The sequence below is a fragment of the Etheostoma spectabile genome, chromosome 9 (genome assembly GCF_008692095.1).
Source record: "Etheostoma spectabile isolate EspeVRDwgs_2016 chromosome 9, UIUC_Espe_1.0, whole genome shotgun sequence".
Classification (NCBI taxonomy): Eukaryota; Metazoa; Chordata; class Actinopteri; order Perciformes; family Percidae; genus Etheostoma; species Etheostoma spectabile.
Window position 1 is genome coordinate 27447817 of NC_045741.1, and position 10193 is coordinate 27458009.

Consider the following 10193-nt stretch of genomic DNA (forward strand, 5'->3'; position numbering starts at 1 on the left):
TCCTACTTGCCTATTGTACGTTTTACCTATCTATTTTTATAGCTGTAGTTACCTTGCATATTCATATTAATTATACAAAATATGAATAATCTATGATGTATTAAAGTGAATAAATAGGAGACTTTATTCATCTGGTGTTAAAATTCACAAACTAGCTGCAGAGTCATACTAGTAATCTATAATGTATTACATTTTGGAAGTAACTTGCCCAACACTGGCTGTTAGACTGAAATAGGAATTCAAACTAAATGAAAATGAAACCATAATGGTTTTCCCTGCTTTTCCCAGGGGAAGATAGATGTCCCACGACCTGTCGCTGCTAGTTGCTGATGCACACCATTGGCATGTCAGAAAAACAGACTGGCTGAGAGAGCGAGCGAGAGAGAGAGAAGGGGAGGGAAGTGTAAGAAGGAGGGAGGAGAAAAACAGGGAATGTGATAACAGCGCGCCGGGAAGATTTGTTGGCTCTCTGACAGTGTGTTTCCCAGCAGCCTGCTGCACTCCCGGATTATTCTACTACACAGTGCCTGGATTATGAGAGCAGGAGCTCTAATGTTCAGTAGATACGGTCAACCACATGGTAATGTACAGTAATGACCTCTGGTGTGTCTGTCTGTCAGCTTTCAGCGTGTGTAACCTTTGATAGAAGGGTTAGGGAAGGTGTTTTCTTCATTTCCTTATTTGACAGAAGTTCCGTTGGAGAGAGTGTTTCAAGTAGTTAGTGTGTGTGTGTGTGTGTGTTCTGTTTGTGCAGCTGTTTGCGTCTTGTGTTTCATTGTATGGACAGCTTTTTATTTGCTTGTTAGGTGGAGGCATATATCCAAACCCATGTGCCTGTTAGTGTGGACTTTAGGAAGGAAGTACTTTACTCAGATGTTTCTGTGTGTTTTTTGAGAAACCAGTAATACGTGTCAGAGGAAGATATTTCGATAGAGGAGGTTGGCTGCTTTCTGTGTGAGTTAGCGTCATGGGGTTAAAGGAAAGTCTTTCTTCCCTTCTCAGTGTTACCCTGTCAGTGTTCCTTCCTTTCCTTACATTTCATGCGTTCGTCACCTGTAAACACAGGGAGCCGAGGCATGCCCAGGCACTGCCCAGGTATCGGTATGCGTCAGCTTTGCAAAGTGCGAAGTCTGTTACTCCAACCTTCCTTTTTGACCTTTTTATTGTTTATGAAAGGGCAGGAAACAGGAAATCATCCTCACATTTACTGAATATGAATAGAATGCTGTCAGTCAAGTAACAATTTCACTGCAAACGATCACTTATATACTGACTTGACAGAATGAGCTCTTGCTGCTGACCCTTTATTGCCCTGAAGCACGTGTCAAACTCAAGGCCCGCGGACCAAATCCGGCCCCTCATAAATTTCAGCCCACCTACTTTTTTTTCCTTTGCTTTTTCAAAATTGTTTTTTCAAGCTTTGTTTTTTTCTGATTTTTTTCTATGATGGCTACCAAACTTCTTTGCTGACTTTTTTGGCCTTTATGTTGACTGTCAACTATAAATGAGAAGACTGTATGAGACATGCAATCATAATGTCAAAGATATTTGACTTTTTTGGTTAAATAAAAGCATGTTAATAAACTCTACATGTCTGGCCCTTGCTGGGTTCTTATTTCCAATGTGGCCCCTTATTGAAATTGAGTTTGACACCCCTGCCCTAAAGTATCATTCTCACTGAAATATCAGTTGCTACATTCTGCTCCAACGATGATTTGATGATTTTGATAATTTTTTATTATTTCTGCAAGCTTACTTTTAAGACGTGTGACTGTTTTAGGATGAACTGTGGGAGAGCTGTGTGGAGTATTAAAGTGGAACTTTATTTCCACCATTTCCAGGTGTTGGAGAGTACTGCAGCATATGTTTATGAAGTAGTATTTTTCTTGAGTGTCTTCAAAGGGAGCAGTGTGAAGTCTAATAAATGTCCTCAAGTGATGTCACGTGAGTCAGCGTTGGTTTGGGCTTAAGACTACAAATTTGAAAATGAAAAATGTTTGTGGCTGTCGCCTGCTTGTCTTCTCTGCTGCAGGTTAGCACTCTGCTCGACGCTATATTAGCTGCTACTAGCACAACAGAGCCCCTGCTTACTGAGAACATACCATGCACATAAAGCTGCTAATACTGAGCATCCATGAAGCTAATCACGGTTAGTGTCAGTTAAACTTCTCATCTCCAATCCTATCTGTACTTTTGAGAAGTGGAGCTGTCCTGTGTTGAAAGATATGCAAAGTTTCAGAATCTTGAACACCCACGGAGGAAAAAATAAATCAGCGCCTATGTTGCTGGTTTGGACTGCTCTCAGGATTGCTCTTACTCTGCCAGTCACTGTGGAAAGGAGAGAAGAGCTTTTCAAAACTAGAGTTGATCAAGTCATACCTGAGGTCCACCATGTCCCAGGAACGGCTCATTGGCCTTGCTCCATCAGTGTCAATCACTCAATAAGGGAGCAGATTTCATACAATGACATCATTCATGATTTTGCATCAAGGAAGTTTTACTTTTAGTTTGTGTTTTCTGTTCTTAGTGCAGTAGTGTAGTAATAAACTTCTCTTTAGTGTGTTTTCACATTTGTGGGATGAAGGATTTGTGCTATTTAGAATATTTATAGAAGAAGAAGAATATAATTAAATAAGAATATAAAGAAGAATAAGATGCACTAAAAATGTACTGCATAAAGGCTTGAGGTTGCCCACACATTATTGCAGGTCCAGGTTAATTGGTGTAGGCCACTTCATTTTATACACCATGTAGTAGGGGGTCCCTGCTCAGTGTGTCTCTCAGTTAAGGGATCCTTGGCTTAAAAATCATTGAAGACCCGTGGTCCAGAGGATTTAGGCCAAGCCTGATGGCTGTAACAGACCATATAATAAAGTGCTCATTTAAGTGGTCACTTAGAAATTTCCATTGCACTCCATTATAGACAGAATACCAGCTGAGGTCAGTTGCATTGTTTTTTTTAACCCGGTCAGCAGTTTTGAAATTACATTAGTGCTTACATAATTGCAAAAGGATTCTCCCGTGTTTTCTCACGTTAGTTTTTTTAAATGTTATCAGATTAGTAAACAGAATGTGCCTCTGAGACATGGATGATGGTTGCTGATAATGGGCAATGTAGATATTGATTAAAGATCAGCCACCACTCAGATCAGCTAATGTTTTATGGAGTGGATGGAAATTGTAAGTGACCCCAAACTTTTGACGGGTGTGATGTATTAGTCTAGTAGCCAGCCCATAGAGCCCCATTGTGAACCCGGAAATGTTGAGTACACCAAAGTTTTATTGCAGAAGTGTGAGTATGGGGCCCCAGCATACGGAAAATGACGGATGCTAATTTGCATATGTTGAGCAATTTGCATAATTGCATAATTAGCATATTAGCTTAAGTCCAGTTTGACCACATATTTTGCACTGTATGGCCAATTTCTACAATATGTGAGTGGTTTTAGGGGTTTTAGAGGATGCTGATTTCTTTTCTGGCATTTTCAGATTTCAAAGAGGTAATTTTAGTACTTATTGTGATTTATTTAGGTAAGTTCCAATTACTTTCAGGTGTAATTATAGGTTATTTTCATGGTAAACACAATCTTACATTTCAGAATCATGAGTGTTTTTGTGAATGTTGATGCACTGTTTTTAGGGTTTAGTTAAGCTGAATCCCCTCCTGACACTTTTGAATATCCAATGCTTTTGGATAAATGATGAATCTTTGTTCATTAGCAAAATTTGCAGAATTAGCGGAATCGGCCAGATCGACAATAGATTTTGCACTGTGCCATCAGTTTCTACAATATTGGAATGATTTAAGAGGTTTAGAGGATGCTGAATTCAATTCTGTCACTTTTAGACTTCAAAATGGCAATTCTATAACAAATTTGGATTAATTTAAACACATTTTTTATTAACTCTGGACAAACGTTTAGGTTATTTTCATGGTAACACTATAACCTTACATTTCAACTCTTGCTCTTTGATAAATGTTGATAACCTAAATTTGTTGACATTTTTTGAGGTTAGGTCATGTGTTCCTGCAAATAAGATGTGGCAGCTAGCTTGTAGTTGTAAAAGTATGTAGTAAAGCAAGGGAGCATAGTCTAGTTTTAAAGTAGTTGAAACATTTATATATGGAAAACTTAATCATTAAAGAAAGTAGTTTGACCAAAAGCATGTCTTCCTTAAACAGAACGCCGGCGTTATTAACTCATAGCCATATCGAACAATTCAATTCAATTTCAATTCAATTTATTTATAGTACATTCATACAAGAGTTATCTCAAGACACTATACAGATAGACCACACTCCAGAATTTACAGACCCAACAGTTAGTAGTCTCCTCCCAGAAGAACAGTGCGAGCTAATCACAAACCACCAAAACTTTAAGGAACGATAATTTTTGGTACAACATAACTTAAGTTGTGTGCTCCGCAATAGAGCTTGTCGGTACACGATCTGTCCTGCGCATGTGCAAGATGTTCAAGCATGCGCAGATGATATCATGATGAACGCGGATTTATGACCTTACGATACTGCACAATCTGTTCCCGTAGATAGTTAAAGAAAGTCCGTTCACCGCCACTGGAAAGCTAACTTTCGTTTAGCTGACAGCTAATTCAGCTAACCACCAGCTGAGACCGCATGTAAAAGACCCTCAAAACTAAAATAACTGTTGAAATATATAACAGCTGTTACGTCAGTTTTACTTTACTTGTGCTCATATAAAATACAATCACTCAATACTTGTCTTTATTATTACTGTAAAATCTTAATTTAGCTGTTGCTGCTTTTCGTACTGTTTACTTGAATAACGTTATTTTAGGCTGAATCAAACTGTCAGCTAGTGATTAGTCAAAATAGCTGTTAGCTAAATTAGCATCAGCTTACCAGTGGAGGCTAACTGTTCTCTTAGCTAATTCATGGTTCCAGTCTGCCATACCCAGCCACCAGATGTTGTCATTGCGTCCCAGCTCATTTATCATGGTTTGGCCATTGTCTGGGACAGTGGCAGATCTTGCAGCCAGCATGGGACGTTGGCTTAATTGTTACAACACCCAAACATTTGTCATCTTTGACAGATATTTGCAGGTGTCTGCAAAGGACCATGAGAGACATAGAAGAAAAGGACAGAGCTCCACAGAGTAGCCTACATGCTCTCATTGAATTCACCTCTACCTAGTCGAGACAAAGTCTTGAAAAACAAGCACAACAAACAAAGGCTGAGAAAACTCTGGGTACTTTCAATGTAGGAAGTAATATCATGATGGTCAGTAAAGCTGACGCATTGCCACATGATGAGGCGGTATATCACTTATAACTGTCTTGTGCTTTATGGTTTATTGGTGTTAGAAGTCTGGTATAATAACTAACCTACAGATAAAATGGCACAATTCCAGCATAAATGCAATTGCAGAGAATCTGGGTGACCAATGTGGTTCCATTCTGGCCTGCATGCTTTCGGGAGTGTGATTCCACCTCATATCTGTTGGGAAGGGGAAGGTGACTGCACTCAATGCCATAAGAGTCGTTCCTGGTAGCTTCTCCACTGCATTAGACAGGCAGAAGCCCCAAAGTTACAGATCACAAAAGCAACAAGGGCTTTCTTTCTGGCTCGTACCATCAGAGGAACTTTGTAAACTTGATGCAGAGCCAGGTATGGAATTTACCAAAAAGCGCCTAAGGTCCAGCACTGAAGTCACTAGCTTGCCTTCATGGAAGACGTGTCCCCCTACAGGCACTGCTATGGAAAGCAGCAGACCATCTTTACTATCCTCTCTTTTCTGTCATCTTCTCCAGACCCTTCATCCCTCTCTGTGCTTCTGGTGTTGTATAAGTATGATGCAGCATATCCATCATTGCCTTTGCAGAAACACTAACTGGTAGGCCTACAGGCCGACCTACCGCTGTACAGCTGCGCTTGCTGATGTGCAAGGTTTCAACCCGGCTTTGCAACCACAGCTGACAACAAGTAACAAAGCAAGAGGAACAACTGGACTTGAATCCTGGGTGGGCATAATCAGTTCCTCTCCTTCCTTTAGGCCCGTAGTCTTGTCCCATCCAAAATAAGGTGATATCCACAGCTGGTGGATCAGGCTGATGAGGCTGCCTTTTGTTAATTCATTGTGAGTCATAGCAGTTTGCCTGAAGGTGGTAGCCAATGTGTGCTTTGTGTAGTGCGGAGGTAAGGCCCTCTTGGTTAGCCTTGCGTCTGGTGGGCTGACTCGGTTGGCCCAGACTCAGTTTTAAGTCTTGCATTTGGTGGAGTTTTAACTGGGCCCTTGTTGGATCTTGCAACTGGTTGACCAACATGGGCAGCCATTTGGAGGTTGCCCTAGCGACTTACAGGGTCTGTCTTGAATGGCATATATAAAGTGTATATTTGCACATAGTTCTTAAAGTCTTAAATAGCTACCCTATTAATATGTATCGTACAGTTGCAAGATCAGAAGAAGTTATTTCAAATACTTGCATTGCTTTTTCCTCCAGAAATGCATAACATTCAGCCAAACAAAGATTCATCATTTATCCAAAAGCATTGGATATTCAAAAGTGTCAGGAGGGGATCAGCTTAACTAAACCCTAAAAACAATGCATCAACATCCAAAAACACTCATGATTCTGAAATGTAAGATTGTGTTACCATAAAATAACCTATAATATTATGCTGGAAAGTAATTGGAACTTACCTAAATAAATCACAATAAGTACTAAATTACCTCTTTGAAATCTGAAAATGCCAGAAAAGAAATAAGCATCCTCTTAAACCCTAAAAACACTCACATATTGTAGAAATTGGCCATACAGTGCAAAATATGTAGTCAAACTGGACGATTAAGCTAATATTGCAATTATGCAAATTATGCAATTGCTCAACATATGCCAATTAGCATCGTCTTTTCGTATACAGGGGACCCATAATTCACACTTCTGCAATAAAACTTTGGTGTACTCAACATTTCCGGGTTCACCTAGTTGGCTACTTAGACGATATATATATATATATATATATATATATATCATAGTATATGTTTGTGCTTGTTATAGGTTTATATAGGCTCAGTTTCTCGCACGTCGACAGATTCGCTACATATTCATAAACAGTTTACTTGCTTTTACTGGCTCAATATAAACTGTACTGAACTGAACTGAATATCTGAGCACGACATTATTGCAATATTCTACCGTGGGAAAAATGTGTTTTAAAAGGATGATCCTGGTCGCACTGGATTCGAACCCTCCTCATGAAAAATAATACAAAGCCGCTTTGCTATCCACTACACTATCAATAATCATGTTAATTTCCAGGTTATTACTTTGTTTGTTCTCAGTAGTAGGCCATGAATCACTGTTCATCTGAGTACTAAAACAACAGGTTACCTTGATTTAGGCTTAAAAACATAACTATATTGTGCCCTATAACCTTCTGCTACACCTCTGAGCTCTGAAACATTGGGTCTGAAACAACTGGTTACCCTGGGCTAGAAACGCATGATCTCGAAAAAAGTGAAAAAGGGAAAGTGAAAGACGATCAGCAAAACCGAGTCAGTCTTGGTCGGGCTTTCAATATATGGAGACAATTACGGGATTGTAAATGATTCAAAAACGTCCCAGAATTGGCCCTCAAGTATATGTCTATCTTATTCATAAAATAACTAGATTGCGTGATGTGTTTGTATGTCAGTAGCCAACATTAAATTTTGTTCCACATTCCATTTAGCGCAGACATGTTATGTCTTTTAGTCCGTGTTTGTGTTGGTTTACTCTTTTTTTTTTCTTTGTCCCCCTCTAAAGCGTCCTTGGGTTTTATTAATGCGCTAAATAAAACAAAGTTATTACTATGTTTGTTGCTACAACAAACTCTTAATGCTTTGGCTCGTGGCACAGTGACATAATACCTGGTCCAGCTCACGATACATCCACAGTAGGCTAAATTACCGTATGCAACACTTGAAATGCAACAATGCATCTCTAAGTTATTCTTTTATTGGAAATGAATGATTTTCTGTCTGAGCAAAACATTCACCGCAACTATATGACCTCCTAGTAACGCTAACTAAATAATCTGCCGGCTGTGGCGTAGTGGTAGAGCGGTCTCCTGCCAATCTGCAGTCCCATGTCGAAGTGTCCTCGGGCAACACACTGAACCCTGAGTTGCCCTGAGTGTAAATGTGTGTGAGTGTTTATCTCATAAGCAGGTGGCTCCTTGTACAGCAGCCTTGGCCACAGTGTATGGTGTGTGTATGTATGTATGTGCGTGTGAATGGTGAATAGTTCCTGTGCTATGTAAAAGCACTTTGAGTAGTCGTTAAGACTAGAAAAGCACTAAATAAGCACAGTCCATTTACATTTAATCTACAGTAGTTAATACGCACCTTAAAGAAAACACCTTATGGGCAGGTGTCGTTAAACACTAACACTTTAGTCCAAAGCGGCCGCTAGAATGAACACAAACTGAAAGTTTGAGCTACTTTAAAGACTTCAGCCCTAGGTAGGCTGTTCTTGAGCTTGGCGTGGTTAAAATCACCTGCAATGATGAAGAACTCTTTGACCTGTAGTATTCCACTGCTGCAGAACAGTAGCCAGAAACATCATAAATGTCCGTGCACCAACCTTTGTTCACATAGACTCCCAGTCCCTGCCCTTGAGTTTCCCAGAGATTTAATTCCTGTCAGAGCATTAAAAAAACGCTTATCCATCCAGTTGTAATACAAAACCAGGTATAAAGCCCAGTCTTAACTGGTTCTGGATAAGTTATAATCATTGACTCAGCGAACATGCCTCACATGCAGTTTTCATTTTCTGGTATTCATTTTTGTATAAAGTGGAAAACAGTTGGAAAGAAAAAGCACAATGAGTGTAGTGCTTTATTTATTATTATACTTTATTAATCCCACAAGGGGAAACTACACTTTACACTCTGTGTTGTTATTAAACACAGCATGCTCAGGACCTATACATGCACTAATGGAGAGATGTCAGAGTGAGGGGGATGCCCATGGAAAGGTGCCCCAAGCAGTTGGGGGTTTGGTGCCTCGCATTGGTGCCTAGGAGGTGAATTGGCACCTCTACAGCCACCAGTCCACCACAATACTTTGGACCGTACGGGGACTTCAACCAGCGACCCTCCGGTTCCCTGCCCAACTCCATACAGACTGAGCTATTGTCACCCAGTCTATTACATTTAGTAATTATTACATTGGCCACCCAGTCTATTACATTGGCTGCATCAGCTTAATAATACAGACAAGTATAGAAATCAACAGAAATAAATAATGAGAGCTACAGTACTTAAATAAACTGAGAATAGAATCAAAATAGAAACTAAATAAGAGCATTGGGTGATAAGACTAGGGTGCACACCAGACTAATATATGATATGATTGAGTAATAATACGCAGTGTTTGTCTGTGTAGCAATAATATAATATAAGTTTGAAGTTTAAAACAATAATATTAAAACAAAAATGAAAAAGTAAGTAAAAAACGCATTTTGCATGATGAAAGAAATCTATTTCCTAGCTGCTAGTTAACTAGCTAGTGCTAGCTGTGTCCATTGTCAGCGTAATTTCCCTGCTTCCCATTCATTTCTGTAGAAGCCGCCGTGCAATGCGTTCATTGCGGGGACTTTGGAGAAGTGGGGCGTCGATTTGCCCGGTCCTCATTTGCATAAAGTTGAATTCAGCCATGCAAATAAAGCGCGTCCGGCTCTCGAAAATCTTTTAAACTAACCTTTTATTCATCTAAAATAAAGACAGATTCAGCAACTGCATGGCCTATCCTTTTCAGAAATACATTTCGGTGTACTATTTTCATAATAATAAGAGATCTTATTTCAAACGAGCCACCATGTTGGTCTGTTTTGATAGATCCGCAGATAGCAGACAGCCCCACGTGACGCGTTTGTCCAAAAGGTGCAGACATCTGGCTTGTATGAAGTGGTCAGGGAAGAATAACTGATTACTACCATGAAAACAACGCCATGAAAACAACGCCTATATGAACACATACCATAACTTAAGGTGACATTACATTACATTACATGTCATTTAGCTGACTCATTTATCCAAAGCGACTTACAATTGCTATATACTTCAAAGGTGGTGCTTTTTTTTTATTGAAAACAACATGTGGCATATAACCTACTGTAGTGTTCAATATCACACGTAACATTCTCTCTTGGAGCAAATAATCTCTCACAC

General features: G+C 39.6%; 1 protein-coding gene and 2 long non-coding RNA genes across 4 annotated transcripts in view; all 3 read left to right on the plus strand.

Moving 5' to 3' along the window:
• The window catches only part of LOC116695664 (uncharacterized), an 813105-nt gene that overhangs the window by 492040 nt on the left and 310872 nt on the right, over positions 1–10193 (plus strand). The gene's annotated exons all lie outside the window — the stretch shown is intronic.
• LOC116695603 (kinase suppressor of Ras 1) overlaps positions 1–10193 on the plus strand; it is a gene marked incomplete at its 5' end in the record, with an annotated part of 81929 nt that overhangs the window by 44278 nt on the left and 27458 nt on the right.
• Positions 7509–10193, plus strand: part of LOC116695681 (uncharacterized) — a 6995-nt gene continuing 4310 nt past the window's right edge. Inside the window, exons 1-2 of the long non-coding RNA XR_004333530.1 lie at positions 7509–7625; positions 9627–9628. This is a non-coding gene — a long non-coding RNA (uncharacterized LOC116695681). The remainder of the gene's footprint in view (positions 7626–9626; positions 9629–10193) is intronic.